At 55.9% G+C, this 22,461-nt stretch overlaps 4 pseudogenes; 2 read left to right on the top strand and 2 right to left on the bottom strand.

Annotated features, from left to right (window-relative positions):
- The first annotated feature begins 262 nt into the window (after positions 1 to 262).
- LOC129393952 (double homeobox protein 4-like protein 4) lies at positions 263 to 1,531 on the top strand (annotated as a pseudogene).
- A 6,058-nt stretch (positions 1,532 to 7,589) lies between these two features.
- On the top strand, positions 7,590 to 8,857 carry LOC106634347 (double homeobox protein 4-like protein 4; annotated as a pseudogene).
- Positions 8,858 to 13,471: 4,614 nt separating this feature from the next.
- LOC100985013 (double homeobox protein 4-like protein 4) lies at positions 13,472 to 16,023 on the bottom strand (annotated as a pseudogene).
- Positions 16,024 to 19,695: 3,672 nt separating this feature from the next.
- LOC129393942 (double homeobox protein 4-like protein 4) lies at positions 19,696 to 20,964 on the bottom strand (annotated as a pseudogene).
- Between the last annotated feature and the right edge of the window lie 1,497 nt (positions 20,965 to 22,461).

Genomic DNA, 22,461 nt, shown 5'->3' on the forward strand with positions numbered 1-22,461 from the left:
CCCCACACCACCATCCCTGGCCGCGGGCCTCGACTTCCTGTGACCCTTCCAGGGTGGGGCGGGCTGTCCCAGGGCTCACCGCTGTTCATGAAGGGGTGGAACCTGCCTGCCTGCTGGCCTTTATAAGAGCCGCTGGCTGGCTGTCTGCGCAGGCCTCCTGGCTGCACCTGCCACAGTGTACAGACCGGCTGAGGTGCACGGGAGCCTGCCGGCCTCTCTCTGCCCGTGTCCATCAGTGAAATTCCAGGTGGGGCTCCCCGCGATGGCCCTCCCGACACTTTCGGACAGCACCTTCCCCGCGGAAGCCCGGGGACGTGGACGTCGAAGGAGTCTCTTTTGGACCCCGAGCCAAAGCAAGACCCTGCGAGCCTGCTTTGAGCGGAACCCGTACCTGGGCATTGCCACCAGAGAATGGCTGGCCCAGGCCATCAGCATTCCAGAGCCCAGGGTCCAGATTTGGATTCAGAATGAGAGGTCAGGCCAGCTGAGGCAGCACCGGCGGGAAACTCGGCCCTGGCCCGGGAGACGCGGCCCAGAAGAAAGCATGTGAAAGCGGACCACCGTCACCAGATCCCACACTGCCCTACTCCTCCGAGCCTTTGAGAAGTATCACTTTCCAGGCATCACTGCCAGGGAAGAGCTAGCCAGAGAGACGGGCCTCCCGGAGTCCAGGATTCAGATCTGGTTTCAGAATCGAAGGGCCAGGCACCCGGGAGAGGCTGGCAGGGCACCCACACAGTGAGGCGGCCTGTGCAACGTGGCCCCCTGGCGGGTGTCACCCTATTCCCTCGTGGGTCGCCTTTGCCCACACCGGCGTGTGGGGAAAGTGTCTTTCCTCACCCCACGTGCCCTGCGCGCCTGGGGCTCTCCCACAGGGCCTTTCGTGAGCCATGGAGCGAAGGCCATCCCTGTACTCCAGCCCAGCCAGGCGGCGCCGGCAGAGGGGATCTCCAAACCCGCCGCGGCACGTGGGGATTTTACCTACGCCGCCCCGGCTCCTCCGGAAGGGGTGCTCTCCCACCCTCAGTCTCCTCGGTGGCCTCCGCACCCGAGCAAAAGCCAGGAGGACCAGGACGCGCAGCGCGACGCCCTGCCGGGCCCTTGCGCGGTGGGATAGCCTGGGCCCACTCAAGCGGGGCCACATGGCCAAGGTGAGCTCATGCCACCCGCGTCCCAAGGGAGTCCGTGGTGGGGCTGGGGCCGGGGTCCCCAGGTCGCCGGTGCGGCGTGGCATCCCCAAGTCAGGGCAGCTCCACCTCGCCAGCCCATGCCCCAGGAGGCCCCCGCGTGGCAGGGGCAGATGCAGGGCATCCTGGGGCCCTCCCAGGCTCTCCAGGAGCTGGGGCGCTCGTCTGCATTCCCCTCTGGCCTGCTGCTGGATGAGCTCCTGGTGAGACCGGAGTTTGTACAGCAGGCACAATCTTTCCTAGAAACGGAGGCCCCGGGGGAGCTGGAGGCCTTGGAAGAGGCCGCCTCGCTGGAAGCTCCTCTCAGCGAGGACTAATACCGGGCTCTGTTGGAGGACCTTTAGGACGCGGGGTTGGGATGGGGTCTGGTCGGGGCAGGGCAGTGGCCTCTGTTTCCAGGGGAAAACCTCGCTGGTTATGGAGGGGCGTGTCTTCACCCCGCCCCCTCCAACGGGCTGATAGGTCTGTGATTCCTGCCTTCTAGGTCTAGTCCTGGTGAGAGACTCCACCCAGCAGAGAACTGCCATTCTTTCCTGGGCATCCCAGGGATCCCAGAGCCAGCCCAGGTACCAGCAGGTGGGCCACCTACTGCGCACGCACGGGTTTGCGGGCAGCCGCCTGGGCTGTGGGTGCAGCCCAGGCAGAGCTCTCATGCCTTTCCAACAACCCACCCTGGCCTGAACACCCCATCCCCACAACCACCACCAACCCACGGAAATGCATCCTCCCCTGGGCTGGGTGGAGACCCCCATCCTGCGAAACACTGGGCCCGCGCAGCGTCCAGGCCTGACACCCCTCCGGCGGCTCCCCTCCTCTGGGCCTCTGCGCCACCGTCGCCTGCCCGCCCGGGCCCCTGCAACTTCCCAGCTATCACCCTGGAGCGCCTGGCGGCAGAACGCAGACCTCTAGCTCTCTTTGCCGGTCTCCTGGCTAGACCTGCACTCATTGCGCACCCCGGCTGACGTGCAAGGGAGCCCGCTGCCTCTCTGTGCCCTTGTCCGTCCATGAAATTCCGGCTGAGGCTCTCCCAACACCTTCTGACGCTCTTTAGTCAAAGCCTGGAGAATAGTTACATCTCCTCGATGATGGGTTCAGAAATATGTCAAAATGCCCCCTCCCTGCAGAGCCTAGAGAAGATTTGCATCATTTGGGTGATCAGTGTAGAGATATATCACAATGTCCCCTGTACAAAACCCTGGAAATCATTTACATCACCTCGTTGATCAGTGCATAGGTATGTCAGAAATCCTCAGTAGGCTGAACCTAAACAACGGTTACATCACTTAGCTGATCAGTGTAGAGATATGTGAAAATTCCGGTGTAGACAGAGCCTAGACAAGTGTTACATCACCTAGTGATCAGTGCAGGGATAAATCGTAAAGCCTCATGTAGGCAGAGTGTAGACAGGTGTTTCCTCCCTGGAGTGATCAGTGCAGAGATATGTCTCAAAGCCCCTGCAAGCAGAACCTTGACAAGGTTTTCATCACCTGTTTGATCAGTGGAAATGTATATCACAAAGTGCCCTGTAGGCAAAGCCCAGACAATTGTTACATCATCTGGGTGAGCAGTGGAGGGATCTGTCACAATGCCTCTGTCAGCAGAGCTTAGAAAAGGGATACATCAACTGCGTGATCAGTGCAGAGATATGCCAAAACGCTCCTGTAGTCTGAAACTAGAAAGGAGTTACATCACCTGGGTGATCAGTGCAGAGATATGTGAGAATTCGCGTGTAGGCAGAGCCTAGACAAGTGCTACATCACCTAGGTAATCAGTGCAGGTATAAGTCAAAAAGCCTCCTGTAGGCAGAGCGTAGACAAGAGTTCCCTCCCCAGGGTGATCAGTGCAGAGATGTGTCACAAAGCCCCTGAAGGCAGAGCCTAGACAAGAGTTTCATGACTTGGTTGATCAGTTCAGAAACGTGTCACAATGTCCATGTAGGCAGATCTAAGACAAGAGTCCATCACCTGGGTGATTAGTGCAGAGATATGTACCAATGTCCCCTGTAGGCAGTGCCTAGACAAGAGTTGCATCACCTCAGAGATCAGTGCATAGATATGTCACAAAGCCTTCTGTACGCAAAGCCCATACAAGGCTTACATCACCTAGGAGATCAGTGCAGTGATTTGTCACAAAAATCCCTGGAGACAGAGCCTACACAAGAGTTACATCACCTGCGTGATCAGTACAGATATTTGACACAATGGCCCCAAAAACAGAGCCTAGACAAGTCTTCCATCACCTGGGAGATCAGTGCAGAGATAAGTCACAAATCCCCCTCTAGGCAGACTATAGAGAAGTGTATCATCACCTCGGTGACCAGTGCAGAGACATTTCACAATGTCCCCTGTAGGCAGTGAGTGGACAAGAGTTACATAACGTAGGTGATCTCTGCAGAGCTATGTCATAACGCCCATGTAGGCAGAGCCTAGATAAATATTACATCACCTGGGTGATCAGTGCAGAGATACATCACAATACCCCCTGTAGGTGGAGCCTAGACAAGAGTTACATCATCTCGGTGACCAGTGCAGACATATGTCACAAAGCCCCTGTAGGCAGAGCCGAAAAAAGAGTTACATCTCCTGGGTGATCAGTGCAGAAATATGTCACAAAGCCCCCTGTAGACAAATCCCAGAAAACTGTTACATCACCAGGGTGATCAATGGAGATATCTGTCACAATTCCCCTTTAGGCGCAGCTTAGACAAGCGTTACATCACATGAGTGATCCGTGCAGAGATATGTCACTATGCCCCCATAGGAAGATCCAAGTCTAGAGTCCATCACCTGGGTGATCACTGCAGAAATATGCCACAATGCCACCAGTAGGCAGATACAGACAAGAGTTACATCACCGGCGTGATCACTGCAGAGATATGCCACAATGACCCCTTTTGGCAGAGCCTAGAAAAGGGTTACATCACCTGGGTGATCAGTGCAGAGATGTGTCACAAACCCCCTGTAGCCATAACCCAGACAAGTGTTACATCAGCAGTGGGATCAGTGCAGTGACATGTCACAATGTCCCTGTAGCCATATCCTTGACCAAAGTGACATCACCTGGGTGATCAGTGTGGAGATATGTCACAATTTCTCCAGTAGGGAGAGCCTAGACAAGAGTTACATAACCTGGGTGATCAGGGCAGATATGTCACAATGCCTCCAGTAAGGAGAGCCCAGACAAGAGATGCATCACCTCAGTGGTCAGTGCAGAGATATGTCTCAATGCCTCATGTCGGCGAAGCCTATACAAGAGATACATCATCTCGGTGATCAGTGCAGTGATATGTTATAATGCCCGTGTAGGCAGAGCCCAGACTAGAGTTACATCACCTGGGTTATCAGTGCAGAGATATCTCACAATACCCCCTGTAAGCAGAGCCTAGACAAGAGTTACATCACCTGGGTGATCAGTGCGGAGATATGTCATAAATCCCACTGTAGGCAAAGACTAGACAAATTCTACATCACCTAAGTGATCACTGCAGAGATATGTCCCAATGTCCCTCTAGGCAGAGCTTAGACAAGTGTCACATCTCCTGGGTAACAAGTGCAGAGATAAATCACAATGCCCCCATAGGCAGAGTCTAGACAAGGGTTACATAACCCGGGTGATCCGTGCAGAGTGATGTCCCAATGCCCCATGTAGGCAGAGCAGAGAGAAGAGTTGCATCACCTGGGTGATCTGTGCAGAGATATGTCACAATGTCCCCTGTAGGCAAACCTTAGTAAAGATTTACATCACCTTTGTCATCAGTTCAGGGATATGTGAAAATGCACTTGTAGGGAGAGCTTAGGCAAGAGTTACACAACCTAGTTTGTCAGTGCAGAGATATTTCACAATAACCCCTAAAGGCATATACTAGACAAGAGTTGAATCACCTGGGCGATAAGTACAGAGATATTTCACAATGTCCCCTTTGGGCAGAGGGTAGACAAGAGTTACATCACCTAGGTGATCAGTGCAGAGATTTGTCAAAATTCCCTGTACAGAGTGCTTACAAAAGTGTTACATCACCTAAGTGATCAGTGCAGAGATATGTCACAAATCTCCTGTACGCAGAACTTAGATGAGTTACGTCACTGGGGTGATCAGTGCAAACGTATGTCACAAAGCCCCCTGTAAGCAAAGCCTGGACAATAGTTACATCACTTGGGAGATCAGTGGCGAGATCTCTCACAATTCCCCTGTAGGCAGAGCTTATACAAGTGTTACATCACCTGGGTGGTCAGTGCAGGGATATATCACAATGCCACCATAGGCAGATCCAAGACAAGAGTCCGTCACCTGGGTGATCAGTGCGGAAATATGTCACAATGCCCCCTTAGGCAGAGCCTAGACCAAATACCCATCACCTAGATGATCAGTGCAGAGTTATGTCACAAAGTCCCTTTAGGCAGATCCTAGACAAGTGTTACATCAGTTGGATGATCAGTGCAGAGATATGTCACAATGCCACTGTAGGCAGAGCCTAGACAAGAGTTACATGACCTATGTGATCAGTTCAGAAATACATCGCAATGCCCCTGTAGGCAGAGCCTTGGCAAGTGGTATATCACCTGGGTGATCATTGCAGGGATATGTCCCAAAGCACCCTATAGGCAGATCCTAGAGAAGAGTTATATAACCTGGGTGATCAGTGCAGATATGTGTCAAAAGCCCCCTGTAGGCAAAGCCTAGACAAGGGTTATATCACCTGGGTGATCAGTGCAGAGATATGTCACAATGTCCCCAGTAGGCAGAGACAAGTCATGAGTTGGATCACCTCGGGATCAGTGCAGATATATTTCTGAATTCCCCTGTGGGCACAGTCTAGACAAGAGTTACATCACCTTGTTTAACAGTGAAGAGATATGTCAAAATGCCCCTGTAGGCAGAGCCTACAGAAGTGTTACATCACTTAGGTGATCATTGCAGAGATATGTCACAATACCCCATGTAAGCAGAGTCTAGACCAGAGTTACATCACCTCGGTGATCAGTGCAGACATATGTCACAATGCCCCCATAGGCAAATCCAAGACGTGAGTCCGTCACCTGAGTGATCAGTGCAGAAATATGTGACAATTCCCCCAGTAGGCAGAGCCTAGAGAAAAGTCCCATCACCTGGGTGATCAGTGCACAGGTATTTCGCAATGCCCCTGCAGTCAGAGCGTAAGCAAGAGTTACATCACCTAGATGATCAGTGCAGAGATATGTCACAAGGCCGCTATAGTCAGAGCCTGGACAAGAGTTACATCACCTCGGTGATCAATGCAGTGATATGTCATTATGCCCCGTAGGCAGAGCGTAGTCACGCATTACATCACCTGGGTGAGCAGTGTAGATATATGTCACAAAGCCCCCATAAACAGAGCCTAGACAAGAGTCCCATCACCTGGGTGATCAGTGCAGAAATATGTCACTATGCCCCCATGGGCAGATCCAACACAAGAGTTACATTACCTGAGTGATCAGTGTAGAGATATGTCACAATGCCCCCATAGGCAGAGCCTAGACAAAAGTCCCATCACCTGGCTGATCAGTGCAGAGATACGTCACAAAGCTGCTGTAGGCAGAGCTTAGACAAGTGGTACATCACTTTATTGATCAGTTCAGAGATGTGTCTTGCTGACTGTTTTCTCCCGGAGCTCTGCGGGCACCCGGAAACATGCAGGGAACGGTGGAAGACCAGCATGGTGCCTTCGCTCTCCTTGCCAGTTTCCAAACCGGCCACACTGCAGAATCCCCATGTTGCAGCACTCGGGAATCCATCATCAGGCCATCACTCCGGGGAGGCATCTTCTCTCTGGGGTCTTGCTCTGGTCTCCTACGTGGAAGTGAACGAGAGACACACGCCTCCGTGTGTGAGGCTGTTGCGGCAACGGCGACACACACAGGCACTGCCTCCTTCACGGAGAGAGGGCCTGGAACACTCCAGACTCCCACGGAGGTTCAGTTCCACACTCCCCTCCACACTCCCAGGCCGGTTTCTCCCTGCTGAAGATGCGTGGGAGCCTAGAGAGCCTCTTCCTATTCCCACGGGAATCCTGGAGGGGTCCGGAGAGCCAGCCCCAGAAACGCGCCGCCCTCACCACTTCCCCCTCACCCCTTCCTCTTCATCTCTCCGGCCCCACCTCCACCATCACCATGCCCTACACCTCCACACCACCACACCCCTAGCCGCAGGCCGCCATGCCCTGAGACCATTCTGGGGTGGGGTGGGCTGTCCCAGGGCTCACCGCCATTCAGGAAGTGGTGGCGCCTGCCTGCCTGCGGGCCTTTATAAGAGCTGCTGGCTGGCTCTGCGGGCAGGCCTCCTGGTTGCTCCTTCTGCAGTGCACAGGCCGGCTGAGGTGCACGGTAGCAGCCAGCCTCTCTCTGCCCGTGTCCTTCCGTGAATTTCTGAACGGGGCTCCCAGTGATGGCCCTCCTGACACCTTCGGATGGCACCCTCCCCCAGGAAGCCCAGGGATGGGGACGGCGAAGGAGACTCTTTTGGACCACGAACCAAAGCCAGGCCCTGCGAGCCTGCTTTGAGCGGAACCCGTACCCGGTCATCGCCACCAAAGAACGGCTAGCCCAGGCCATCAGCATTCCAGAGCCCTGGGTCCAGATTTGGTTTCAGAATGAGAGGTCACGCCAGCTGAGGCAGCACCAATAGGAATCTCGGCCCTGGCCCAGGAGACGTGGCCCGCAAGATGGCAGGCAAAAGCGGACCGCCGTCACCAGATCCCAGACCACCCTGCTCCTCCAAGCCTTTGAGAAGGATCGCTTTCCAGGCATCGCCGCTAGGGAAGAGCTGGCCAGAGAGACGGGCCTCCCGGAGTCCAGGATTCAGATCTCGTTTCAGAATCAAAGCGCCAGGCATTCGGGACAGGCTGGCAGGGCGCCTGCGTAGGCAAGCGGCCTGTGCAAGGCGGACCCTGGCGGGTGTCACCCAGCTCCCTCGTGGGTCGCCTTTGCCCACACTGGCGCGTCGGGAACGGGGCTTCCTGCACCCCTCGTGCCCTGCGTGCCCGGGGCTCTCCCACAGGGGGCTTTCGTGAGCCAGGGAATGAGGGCCATCCCCATGCTCTAGCCCAGCCCCCCCGCACCGGCAGAGGGGATCTCCGCACCTGCCTTGGCACGCGGGGATTTTGCGTACGCCACCCCGGCTCCTCCGGAAGTGGTGCTCTCCACCCTCAGGCTCCTCGGTCGCCTCCGCACCCGGGCAAAAGCCAGGAGGACCTGGACCCGCAGCACAACGAACTGCCGGGCCCTTGCACGGTGGGAGAGCCTGGGCCCGCACAAGCGGGGCCACAGGGCCAAGGTGTGTTCGTGCCACTCGCGTCCCAGGGGAGTCAGTGGTGGTGTTAGGGCCGGGGTCCCCAGGTCGCCAGGGCGGCGTGCGAACCCCAAGCCGGGGCAGCTCCACCTAGCCAGCCCGAGCCCACGGAGGCCTCCTTGCAGCAGGTGCAGATGCAAGGCCTTCTGGGGCCTTCCTAGGCGCTCCAGGAGCAGGGGCGCTCCTCTGCACTCCCCTCCGGCCTGCTGCTGGATGAGCTCCTGGCGAGCCCGGAGTTTCTGCAGCAGGCACAACATTTCGTAGAAACGGAGGCCCCGGGGGAGCTGCAGGCCTTGGAAGAGGCCGCCTCGCTGGAAGCACCCCTAAGCGAGGAAGAATACGGGGCTCTGCTGGAGGAGATTTAGGACACGGGGTTGGGACGGGGTCGGGTCGGGGCAGGGCGGTGTCCTCTCTTTCGCGGGGAACACCTGACTGGCTAAGAAGGTGCGTGTCTTCCGCCCGCCCCCTCCACCGGTCTGACCGGCCTAGGATTCCTGCCTTCTAGGTCTAGGCACTGTGAGAGGCTTCACACACCAGAGAACAGCCATTCTTTCTTTGGCATCCCGGGGATCCCAGAGCCGGCCCAGGTACCAGCAGGTGGGCCGCCTACTGCACACGCGCGGGTTTGTGGGAAGCCGCCTGGGCTGTGGGAGCAGCCCAGGCAGAGCTCTCATGCCCTTCCACCACCCCAACCCCGCCTGACCAGCCCCCCAACATCCACCCCCCACCCCCGGAAATGCGTCCTCCCCTGGGCTGGGTGGAGACCCCCGTACCGTGAAACACCGGGCACGCGCAGCATCCAGGACTGACACCTCTCTAGCGACTCGACTCCTCTGCGCCTCCGCGCCACCATCTCCAGCCCGGCCGTGCCCCTGCAGCCTCCCAGGTGCTACCATGGAGCGCCTGGTGGTGGAACGCAGACCTCTAGCTCTCTTTGCCGGCCTTCTGGCTAGACCTCCGCTCATTACGAACTCCAGCTGACGTGCAAGGGAGCCTGCTGGCCTCTCTGTGCCCTGGTCCGTCCGTGAAATTCCGGCTGAGGCTGTCCCAACACCTTCTGACGCTCCTTAGTCAAAGCCTGAAGAATAGTTACATCTCCTGGATGATCAGATCAGATATATGTCACAATGACCCCTCCCTGCGGAGCCTAGAGAAGATTTGCATCATTTGGGTGATCAGTGCAGAGATATATCACAATGTCCCCTGTACAAAAAGCCTGGAAATGATTTACATCACCTCGGTGATCAGTGCATAGGTATGTCAGAAATCACCAGTAGGCTGAACCTAGACAAGGATTACATCACTTAGGTTGTCAGTGTAGAGATATGTGAAAATTCCCATGTACACAGAGCCTAGACAAGTGTTACATCACCTAGTGATCAGTGCAGGGATAAGTAGTAAAGCCTCCTGTAGGCAGAGGGGAGACAAGTGTTTCCTCCCTGGGGTGATCAGTGCGGAGCTATGTAAAAAGTCCCTGTAAGCAGAACCTTGACAAGTGTTGCATCACCTGTTTGATCAGTGGAAATGTATATCACAAAGCCCCCTGTAGGCAAAGCCCAGACAATTGTTACATCACCTGGGTGAGCAGTGGAGAGATCTGTCACAATGCCGATGTAGGCAGAGCTAAGACAAGGGTTACATCACCTGGGTGATCAGTGCAGAGATATGTCAAAACGCTCATGTAGGATGAACCTAGACAGGAGTTACATCACCTTGGTGATCAGTGCAGAGATATTTGAGAATTCCCGTGTAGTCATAGCCTAGACAAGTGTTACATCACCTAGGTTATCAGTGCAGTTATAAGTCATAAAGACTCCTGTAGGTAGAGCGTAGACAAGAAATCCCTCCCCAGGGTGAGCAGTGCAGAGATGTGTCACAAAGTCCCTGTAGGCAGAGCCTAGACAAGTGTTTCATCACTTGGTTGATCAGTTCAGAGATGTGTCACAATGTCCATGTAGGCAGATCTAAGAAGAGTGTTTATCACCTGGGTGATCAATGAAGAGATATGTACCAATGTCTCTTGTAGGCAGTGTCTAGACAAGAGTTGCATCACCTCAGAGGTCAGTGCATAGATATGTCACAAAGACTTCTGTAGGCAAAGCCCATACAAGGCTTACATCACCTAGGTGATCAGTGCAGTGATATGTCACAAAAATCCCTGTAGACAGAGCCTAGAAAAGAGTTACACCACCTGGGTTATAAGTGCAGATATTTGACACAACGCTCCCATAAAAAGAGCCTAGACAAGACTTCCATCACCTGGGTGATCAGTGCAGAGATATGTCACAAATCCCCCTCTAGGCAGATTATAGAGAAGAGTCCCATTACCTGGGTGATGAGTGCAGAGATATTGCACAATGCCCCCTGGAGGCAGAGAGTGGACAAGAGTTACATAACCTAGGTGATCTGTGCAGAGCTGTATCAAAACGCCCCAGTAGGCAGAGCCTAGATAAATCTTACATCACCTGGGTGACCAGTGCAGAGATACGTCACATTACACCCTTTAGGTGGAGCCTAGACAAGAGTAACATCACATGGGTGATCAGTGCAGAGATACGTCAAAATACCATCTGTAGGCAGAGCCAAAACAAGAGATACATCTCCTGGTTGATAAGTGCAGAAATATGTCACAAAGCCCCTGTAGGCCGAGCCTAGACAAGAGTTACATCTCCTGGATGATCAGTGCAAACATATGTCACAAAGACCCCTGTAGACAAATCCCAGAAAATTGTTACATCACCTGGGTGATCAGTGGAGATATCTGTCACAATTCCCCTTTAGGCGCAGCTTAGACAAGCGTTACATCACATGAGTGATCACTGCAGAGATATGTCACAATGCCCCTGTAGGCAGAGCCTAGACAAGAGTCCCATCATCTGGGTGATCAGTGCAGAGTTATGTCACGATGCCCCCTTTTGGCAGAGCCTAGACAAGGGTTACATCACCTGAGTGATCAGTGCAGAGATGTGTCACAACTCCCCTGTAGCCAGAGCCTAGACAAGTGTTACATCAGCTGCGTGATCAGTGCAGCGACATGTCACAATGTCCCTGTAGCCATATCCTTGATAATTGTGACATCACCTGGGTGATCAGTGCGGAGACATGTCACAATGTCTCCAGTAGGCAGAGACTAGACAAGAGTTACACCACCTGGGAGATCAGGGCAGAGATATGTCATAAATCCCACTGTAGGCAAAGCCTTGGAAAGTTTTACATCACCTCACCGTTCAGTGCAGAGATATGTCCCAATTTCCCACTAGGCAGAGCTTAGAAGAGAGTCACATCTCCTGGGTGATCAGTGCAGAGATAAGTCACAATGCCCCCATAGGCAGAGCCTAGACAAGAGTTATATAACCCGGGTGATCTTTGCAGAGTGATGTCACAACGCCCTCTGTAGGCAGAGACTAGAGTAGAGTCCCATCACCTGCGTGATCAGTGCAGAGATATGTCACAATGTCCCCTGTAGGCAAAGCCTAGGCAAACGTTACATCACCTTTGTCATCAGTTCATTTATATGTCAAAACGCCCCTGTAGGCAGAGCCTAGACAAGAGTTACATCACCAAGTTGATCAGTGCAGAGATATTTCACAATACCCCCTGTCGGCAGATCCTAGACAAGAGTTGAATCACCTGGGTGGTCAGTGCAGAGATTTTTCACAATGCTCCCTTTGGGCAGAGGGTAGACAAGAGTTACATCACCTAGGTGATCAGTGCAGAGATTTGTCAAAATTCCTTGTAGGCAGTGCTTATAAAAGTGTTACATCACCTAAGTGATCAGTGCAGAGATATGTCACAAATCTCCTGTAGGCAGAACTTAGATGAGTTACATCACCTGGGTGATCAGTGCAAAGGTATGTCGCAAAGTCCTCTGTAGGCACAGCCTAGACAATAGATACATCACTTGGGTGATCAGTGGTGAGATCTCTCACAATTCCCCTGTAGGCATAGCTTATACAACAGTTACATCACCTGGGTGATCAGTGCAGAGATATGTCACAATGCCCCTTTAGGCAGAGCTTAGACCAGAGTTACATCACCTTGGTGATCAGTGCAGAGATATGTCACAATGCACTCATAGGCAAATTTAAGACTAGAGTCCATCACCTTGGTGAGCAGTGCAGAAATATCTGATAATGCACCCAGTAGGCAGAGCCTAGAGAAGAGTCTTATCACCTGGGTGATCATTGCAGAGATATTTCACAATGCCCCTGCAGGCAGAGGGTAAGCAAGAGTTACATCACCCTGATGATCAGTGCAGAGATATGTCACAAGGCCCCCTATAGGCAGAGCCTGGACAAGAGTTACATCTCCTCAGTGATCAATGCAGTGATATGTCACTATGCCCCTTAGGCAGAACCTTGTCAAGCGTTACATCACCTGTGTGATCAGTGCAGAGATATGTCACAAAGCCCCCATAGACAGAGCCTAGACAAGAGTCCCATCACCTGGATGATCAGTGCAGAAATATATCACAATGCCGCCATAGGCTGATCCAACCCAAGAGTTACATCACCTGTGTGATCAGTGTAGAGATATGCCACAATGCCCCCATAGGCAGAGCCTAGACAACAGTCCCATCACCTGGGTGATCAGTGCAGAGATATGTCACAAAGCCGCTGTAGGCAGAGCCTAGACAAGTGTTACATCACTTTGTTGATCGGTTCAGAGATGTGTCATGCTGACTGCTCCCAGCACTCTGCGGGCACCCAGAAACATGCAGGGAAGTGTGGAAGACCCGCATGGTGCCTTCGCTCTCCTTGCCAGTTTCCAAACCGGCCACACTGCACACTCCCCACGTTGCCGCACACCGGAGTCCATAGTCAGGCCATCACGCCGGGGAGGCATCTTCTCTCTGGGGTCTCGCTCTGGTCTCTTACGTGGAAATGAACGACAGCCACACGCCTGTGCCTGTGACACTGTCCCGGCTACGGCGACACCCACAGGCACTGCCTCCTTCACTGAGAGAGTGCCTGGAACACTCAAGACTCCCATGGGGGTTCAGATCCACACTCCCCTCCGTCCCAGGCCGGTTTCTCCCTGCTGAAGACGCGTGGGAGCCCAGAGAGTGGCTTCCAGTTCCCGTGGGATTCCTGGAGAGGTCCGGAGAACCAGCCCAATAAACCCACCCCTCTCACCCCTTTCCCCTAGCCCCCTTCCTCTTCGTCTCTCCGTCCCGAACACCGCCATCACCACGACCTCCCCTCCCACCCCACCACACCCCAGCCGCAGACCTCGACGCCCTGGGACCCTTCCAGGGTTGGACGGGCTGTCCCAGGGCTCACCGCCATTCATGAAGGGGTGGAGCATGCCTGCCTGTGGGCCTTTATAGTAGCCGCTGGCTGGCTGTCCGGGCAGGCCTCCTGGCTGCATCTGCCGCAGTGCACAGGCCGGCTGAGGTGCCTGGGAGCCCGCCGGCCTCTCTCTGCCCGTGTCTGTCCGTGATATTCTGGCTGAGGCTCTGCGCGATGGCCCTACCGATGCCTTCGGACGGCACCCTCGCTGCGGAAGCCCAGGGATGGGGATGGCGAAGGAGACTCGTTTGGACTCTGAGCCAAAGCAAGGCCCTGTGTGCCTGCTTTGTGCGGAACCCATACCTGGACATCGCCACCAGAGAACGGCTGGCCCAGGCCATCGGCTTTCCGGAGCCCAGGGTCCATATTTGGTTTCAGAATGAGAGGTCACGCCAGCTGAGGCAGCAACGGCGGGAACCTCAGCCCTGGCCCGGGAGACATGGCCTGCAAGAAGGCAGGTGAAAGCGGACCACCGACACCGGATCCCAGATCGCCCTGCTCCTCCGAGCCTTTGAGAAGGACCGCTTACCAGGCATCGCCGCCAGGGAAGAACTGGCCAGAGAGGCGGGCCTCCTGGAGTCCAGGATTCAGATCTGGTTTCAGAATTGAAGGGCCAGGCAACTGGGACAGGCTGGCAGGGCCCCCGTGCAGGCAGGCGGTTGGTGCAATGCGGTCCCCGGAGGGTGACACCCTGCTCCCTCGTGGGTTGCCTTCACTCACACCGGTGCGTGGAGAACGGGGATTCCCGCACCCCACGTGCCCTACACACCTGGGGCTCTCCCACAGGGGGCTTTGGTGAGCCAGGGAGCGAGGGCCATCCCCGTGCTCCAGCCCAGCCAGGCCGCGCTGGCAGAGGGCATCTCCCAACCTGCCCCTGCATGCAGGGATTTTGCCTATGCCGCCCCTGCTCTTTCGGAAGGGTCGCTCTCCTACCCTCAGCACTGAGGGGTGCTTCCAGCAAGGCGCCTCTTCCAAGGCCTCCAGCTCCCCTGGGGCCTCCGTTTCTAGGAAAGTTTGCGCCTGCTGCAGAAACTCCGGGCTCACCAGGAGCTCATCCAGCAGCAGGCCAGAGGGGAGTGCAGACGAGCGCCCCGGCTCCTGGAGTGCCTGGGAGGGCGTCGGGATGCCTTGCATCTGCCCCTGCTATGTGGAAGCCTCCGGGATCGCGGGCTGGCGAGGTGGAGCTGCCCTGGCTTGGGGTTCCCAGGCCACCCCGGCGACTTGGGGACCCCGGCCCCAGCCCCACCACGGACTCCCCTGGGAGGCTGGTGGCAGAACCACACCTTGGCCCTGTGGCCCCGCTTGAGCGGGCCCAGGCTGTCCCACCACGCAAGGGCCTGACAGGCCATCGCGGAGCGGGTCCTGGTCCTCCCAGCTTTGGCCTGGGTGCAGAGGGCACTGAGGAGCCTGAGGGTGGGAGAGCGCCCCTTCAAGAGGAGCCAGGGCCGCTTAGGCAAAACCCCGCATGCCGGCACATGTTGGGAGATCCCCTCTGCCGGCGCGGCCTGGCTGGGCTGGAGCACGGGGACGGCCCTTGCTCCCTGACTCACGAAAGCCCCCTGTGGGGGAGCCCCAGGCGCGCAGAGCACGTGGGGTGTGCGAAGCCCCATTCCCCACGTGCAGGTTTGGGCGAAGGCGACCCCCGAGGGAGCAGGGTGACACTCGCCGGGGGCCGCGTTGCACAGGCCCCCTGCCTGTGCGGGCGGTCTGCCAGCCTGTCCCGGATGCCTGGCCCTTCGATTCTGAAGCCAGATCTGAATCCTGGAATCCGGTAGTCCCGTCTCTCTGGCCAGATCTTCCCTGGCAGCGATGCCTGGAAAGCCATCCTTCTCATAGGCTTGGAGGAGCAGGGCGGTCTGGGATCCGGTGACAGCGGTCTGCTTTCGCCTGCCTTCTTGCGGGCCTCATCTTCCGGGCCAGGAACGAGTTTCCCGCCGGTGCTGCCTCAGCTGGCGTGACCTCTCATTCTGGAACCAAATCTGCACCCTGGGCTCCAGAATGCCGATGGCCTGGGCCAGCCGTTCTCTGGTGGCATTGCCCGGGTACGAGTTCCGCACAAAGCAGGCTTGCAGGGCCTCGCTTTAGCGTGGTGTCCAAACGTGTCTTCACCGTCCCCATCCCAGGGCTTCCGCAGGGAGGGTGCTGTCCGAAGGTGTCAGGAGGGCCATCGCGGGGATCCCCGGCTGGAATTTCATGGACGGACACGGGCAGAGAGAGTACGGTGGGCTCCCGTGCACCTCAGCCGGCCAGTGCACTGCGGCAGGTGCAGCCAGGAGGCCTGCCCGGACAGCCAGCCAGCGGCTCTTATAAAGGCCCTCATGCAGGCTGGCTCCACCACTTCATGAATGGTGTTGAGCCCTGGGACAGCCCGCCCCACCACGGAGGGGTCCCAGGGCATCGAGGCCTGCGGCCGTGGGGTGGTGTGGTGTGGTGGGAGGGCGTGGTGATGGTGGTGGTGGGGCCAGAGAGACGAAGAGGAAGGGGGCGAGGGGGAAGGGGTGAGGGGGAAGCATTTCAGGGGCTGGCTCTCCGGACATCTCCAGGAATCCCGCGGGAACTGGAAGTCGCTTTCTGGGCTACCACACGTTTTCAGCAGGGAGAAACCGGCCTGGGATGGTGGAGGGGAGTGTGGAATTGAACCTCCGTGGGAGTCTTGAGAGTTCCAGTCCCACGCTCCGTGAAGGAGGCAGTGCCTGTGGGTGTCGCCATTGCCGGGACAGTCTCACACACACAGGCGTGTGCACTCGTACATTTCCACGTAGGAGACCAGAGCGAGAACCCAGAGAGAAGTTGCCTCCCCGGCGTGATGGCCTGATGATGGATTCCCATGTGCAGCAACATGGGGAGTCTGCAGTGTGGCCGGTTTGGAAACTGGCAAGGAAAGCGAAGGCACCATGCCGGTCTTCCCCCATTCCATGCATGTTTCTGGGTGCCCGCAGAGCTCCGGGAGCAAACAGTCAGCATGAAACATTTCTGAACTGATCAACAAAGTGATGTAACACTTGTCTAGGCTCTGCCTACAGCGGCTTTGTGACACATCTCTGCACTGATCACCTAGGTGATGGGACTTTTGTGTAGACTCTGCCTATGGGTGCATTGTGACATATCTGTATACTGATCACCCAGGTGATGTAACTCTTGTGTTGAATCTGTCTATGGGGGCATTGTGACATATTTCTGCACTGATCATCCAGGTGATGGGACTCTTGTATAGGTTCTGCCTACAGGGTCGTTTTCACATATCACTGAACTGATGACAAAGGTGATGTCACTCTTTCCTAGGCTTTGCCTACAGAGGACATTGTGACATATCTCTGCACTGATCACCCAGGTGATGCAAGTCTTCTCTATGCTCTGCCTACAGGGGGCATTGTGACATATCTCTGCGCTTATCACCCAGGTTTTGTAACTCTTTTCTAGTGTCTGCCTACAGAGGACGTTGTGACTTCACTCTGCACGGATCACCCGGGTTATGTAACACTTGTCTAGGCTCTGCCTACTGGAGACATTATGACATATCTCCGCACTGATCACCAAGGTGATGTAACTCTTGTCTAGGCTCGGCCTACTGGAGACATTGTGACATATCTCCGCACTGATCAACCAGGTGACGTCACTATTGTCAAGGATATGGCTACAGGGACCTTGTGACATGTCACTGCACTGATCACACAGCTGATGTAATTTGTCTAGGCTCTGGCTACAGGGAGCTTGTGACACATCTCTGCACTGATCACCCAGGTGATGTAACCCTTGTCTAGGCTCTGCCTACAGGGGCATTGTGACATATCTCTGCAGTGATCACGCAGGTGATGTAACTCTTGTCTTTGTCTGCCTACTGGCGACATTGTGGCATATTTCTGCACTGATCATCCAGGTGATGGACTCTTGTCTTGGATCTGCCTATGGGGGCATATTGACATATCTCTGCACTGATCACTCATGTGATGTAATGCTTGTCTAAGCTGCGCCTAAAGGGGAATTGTGACAGATACCTCCACTGATCACCCAGGAGATGTAACAATTTTCTGGGATTTGTCTACAGGGGGCTTTGTGACATATCTTTGCACTGATCACCCAGGAGATGTAACTCTTTTCTAGGCTCAGCCTACAGGGGCTTTGTGACATATTTCTGCACTGATCACCCAGGTGATGTAACTCTTGTTTAGGGTCTGCCTACAGGGGCTTTGTTACATATATCTGCACTGATCACCCATGTGATGTAACTCTTGTCTAGGCTCCACCTACGGAGGTATTGTGACGTATATCTCCGCTGATCAACCAGGTGAGGTTACTCTTGTCTAGGTTCCACCTGCAGGGGATATTGTGATGTAACTCTACACATATCACCTTGGTTATGTAACTCTTGTCTACTCTCTGCCAACAGGGTCATTGTGAACTATCTCTGCACTGATCACCCAGGTGATGGGGCTCTTCTCTATATTCTGCCTAGAAGGGGATTTGTGACATAACTCTGCACTGATCACCCAGGTGATGGAAGTCTTGTCTAGGCTCTGTTTATGGGAGCGTTGTGTCAAATATCTGCACTGATCACCCAGGTGATGTAAACCTTGTCTAGGCTCTGTCTACTGGGATTTTTGTGACATATCACTGCACTGATCACCCAGGTGATGTAACCTTTGTCTAAGCTCTGCCTACAGGGGTATTGTGACAGATCTCTCCACTGCTCACCCAGGTGATGTAACAACTGTCTGGGCTTTGCCTACAGGGGGCTTTGTGATATACATTTCCACTGATCAAACAGGTGATGTAACCCTTGTCAAGGTTCTGCTTACAGGGGCTTTGTGACATACCTCTGCACTGATCACCCCAGGGAGGAAACACTTGTCTACACTCTGCCTACAGGAGGCTTTATGACTTATCCCTGCACTGATCACTAGGTGATGTAACACTTGTCTAGGCTCTGTCTACACGGGAATTTTCACATATCTCTACACTGATCACCTAAGTGATGTAACTCTTGTCTAGGTTCAGCCTACTGGGGATTTCTGACATACCTATGCACTGATCACCGAGGTGATGTAAATCATTTCCAGGCTTTTTGTACAGGGGACATTGTGATATATCTCTGCTCTGATCACCCAAATGATGCAAATCTTCTCTAGGCTCCGCTGGGAGAGGGCATTGTGACATATTTCTGAACTGATCATCCAGGAGATGTAACTATTCTCCAGGCTTTGACTAAACAGTGTCAGAAGGTGTTGGGAGAGCCTCAGCCGGAATTTCACGGACAGACAAGGGTACAGAGAGGCCAGCGGGCTCCCTTGCACGTCAGCGGTGGTGCACAATGAACGCAGGTCTAGCCAGGAGGCTGGGAAAGAGACCTAGAGGTCTGCGTTCCTCTGCCATGCGTTCCACTGTGGCAGCTGGGAGGCTGCAGGGGCACGGGCGGGCCGGTGATGGTGGCACGGAGGTGCAGATGAAGCGAGACACGAGAGGGATGTCAGGCCTGGATGCAGCGCGGGCCTGGTGTTTTGCGGGACGGGGGTCTCCAGCCAACACAAGGGAGGACGCATTTTCCAGGTGTGGGAGGTAAGGGTGGGGAGGGGGTGGTCAGGCTGGGGTGTGGTGGTGGAAAGGGATGAGGGCTCTGTCCGGGCTGCTCCCACAGCCCAGGCGGCTGCCCGCAAACCCACAAGTGTGCAGTAGGTGGACCACCTGCTGGTACCTGGGCCTGCTCTGGGATCCCCGGTATGCCCAGGAAAGAATTGCAGTTCTCTGCTGGGTGGAGCCTCTCACCGGGCCTAGACCTAGAAGGCAGGAATCCCAGGCCCGTCATTCCAGTGAAGGGGTTGGGGAGAAGACACGCCCCCTCCATATCCAGCCAGGTGTTCCCCGCGAAAGAGAGGCCACCGCCCTGCCCCGACCCGACCCCTTCCCAACCCCACGTCCTAAATCTCCTCCAGCAGAGCCCGATATTATTCCTCGCTGAGGGGTGCTTCCAGCGAGGTGGCCTCTTCCAAGGACTCCAGGTCCCCCGGGGCCTCCGTTTCTAGGAAATGTTGAGCCTGCTGCAGAAACTGCGGGCTCGCCAGGAGCTCATCCAGTAGCAGGCCGGAGGGGAGTGCAGATGAGCGCTCCAGCTCCTGGAGCGCCTGGGAGGGTGCCGGGAAGCATTGCATCTACCCCTGCCGTGTGGAGGCCTCGGGGGGCATGGGCTGGCGTGGGGGCACTGCCCCGGCTTGGGGTTCCCACGCCGCCCCGGTGACCTTGGGACCCCGGCCCCAGCCCCACCTCGGACTCCCCTGGGACATGGGTGGCACAAGCACACCTTGGCCCTGTGGCCCCGTTTCAGCAGGCCCAGGCTGTCCCACTGCGCAAGGGCCCGGCAGGCTGTCCTGCTGCAGGTCCCGGTCCTCCCGGCTTTTGCCCGGGTGCGGAGGCCACCAAGAAGCCTGAGGTTGGGAGAGCGCCCCTTCCGGAGGAGCCGGGGTGGCTTAGGCAAATTCCCCGCGTGCCGGGGCAGGTTGGGAGATCCCCTCTGCCGGCGCGGCCTGGCTGGGCTGGAGCATGGGGATGGTCCTTGCTCCCTGGCTCACCAAAGCCCCCTGTGGGAGATTCCCAGACACACAGGGCACGTGGGGTGCGGGAAGCCCCGTTCCCCACACGCCTGTGTGGGCAAAGGCGACCCACGAGGGAGCAGAGTGACACCTGCCGGGGGCCACGTTGCACAGGCCACTTGCCTGCGCGGGCTCCCTGCCAGCCTGTCCCGGGTGCCTGGCCCTTCGATTCTGAAACCAGATCTGAATCCTGGACTCCGGGATGCCCGTCTCTCTGGCCAGCTCTTCCCTGGCGGTGATGCCTGGAAAGCGATCCTTCTCAAAGGCTCGGAGGAGAAGGGCGGTCTGGGATCCGGTGACGGTGGTCCGCATTTGCCTGCCTTCTTGCGGGCCACGTCTCCCAGGGTAGGGCAGAGATTCCCGCCGGTGCTGCCTCAGCTGGCGTGACCTCTCATTCTGAAACCAAATCTGGACCCAGGGCTCCGGAAAGCCGATGGCCTGGGCCAGCCGTTCTCTGGTGGTGATGCCCGGGTACGGGTTCCATTCAAAGCAGGCTCACAGGGCCTCGCTTTGGCTCTGGGTCCAAACGAGTCTCCTTCGCCGTCCCCGTCCCCAGGCTTCCACGTGGATTGTGCCATCCGAAGGTGTTGGGAGGGCCATCGCGGGGAGCCCCGGCTGGAATTTCACGGATGGACACGGGCAGAGAGAGGCCGGCAGGCTCCTGTGCACCTCAGCCGGCCTGTGCACTGCGGCAGGTTCAGGCAGCAGGCCTCCCGGGACAGCCAGCCAGTGGCTCTTATAAAGGCCCGCAGACAGGCAGTCTCCACCACTTCAAGAACGGTGGTGAGACCTGGGACAGCACACCCCACCCCGGAAGGGCCCAGGACATTGAGGCCTGAGGCCGGGTGGTGGTGGTGAGTGGGGGGAGGGCATGGTGATGGTGGTGGTGGGGCTGGAGAGACAAAGAGGAAGGGGGCGAGGGGGAAGGGGTGAGGGGGGCACGTTTCGGGGGCAGGTTCTCCGGGCCTCTCCAGGAATCCCGTGGGAACTGGAAGAGGCTCTCTGTGCTCCCACGCGACTTCAGCAGGGAGAAACCTGCCTGGGATGGTGGAGGGGAGTGTGGATATGAACTTCCCTGGGAGTCTTGAGTGTTCCAGGCCCTCTCTCCGTGAAGGAGGCAGTGCCTGTGTGTGTCGCCATTGCCGGGACAGTCTCACACGCACAGGCATGTGGCTCTCCTTCATTTCCACGTAGGAGACCAGAGCGAAACCCCAGAGAGAAGATGCCTCCCCGGCGTGATGGCCTGATGATGGATTCCCGTGTGCGTCAACATGGGGAGTCTGCAGTGTGGCCGGTTTAGAAACTGGCAAGGAGAGCGAAGGCACCATGCCGGTCTTCCACACTTCCCTGCATGTTTCTGGGTGCCCGCAGAGCTCCGGGAGCAGAGTCAGCATGACACATCTCTGAACTAATCAACAATGTGATGTAACCCTTGTCTAGGCTCTGCCTACAGGGGCTTTGTGAAATATCTCTGCAATGATCACCAAGGTGATGGGACTTTTGTCTAGGCTCTGCCTATGGGGGCATTGCGACATATCTCTACACTGATCACCCAGGAGACGTAACTCTCGTGTTGGATCTGCCTATGGGGCATTGTGACATATTTCTGCAGGTATCACCCAGGTGATGGGACTCTTGTCTAGGCTCTGTATATGGGGGCTTTCAGACATATCTCTGCACTGATCACCCAGGTGATGTAACACGTGATTAGGCTCTGCCTACCGGGCATAGTGACATATCACTGCATTGATCACCAAGGTGGTGTAACACTTGTCCAAGCTCTGCCTACATGGGGCCTTGTGACATATCTCTGCACTGATCACCCAGGTGATTTAACTCTAGTCTAAGCTCTGCCTAAAGGGTCATTGTGACAGATCTGTGCACTGATCACTCAGGTGATGTAACTATTGTCTAGGCTCTGCTTAAAGGGGCCTTGTCATATATCTCTGCACTGATCACCCAGGTGATGTAACTCTGGCCTAGGCTCTGCTTAAAGGGGGTATTGTGACATATCTCTGCCCTGATCACATAAGTGGTGTAACACTTGTGTAGGCTCTGCCTACATGGGCATTTTGACATATCTCTGCACTGTTAAAT

The sequence above is a fragment of the Pan paniscus genome, chromosome 16 (genome assembly GCF_029289425.2).
Source record: "Pan paniscus chromosome 16, NHGRI_mPanPan1-v2.0_pri, whole genome shotgun sequence".
Taxonomy (NCBI): domain Eukaryota; kingdom Metazoa; phylum Chordata; class Mammalia; order Primates; family Hominidae; genus Pan; species Pan paniscus.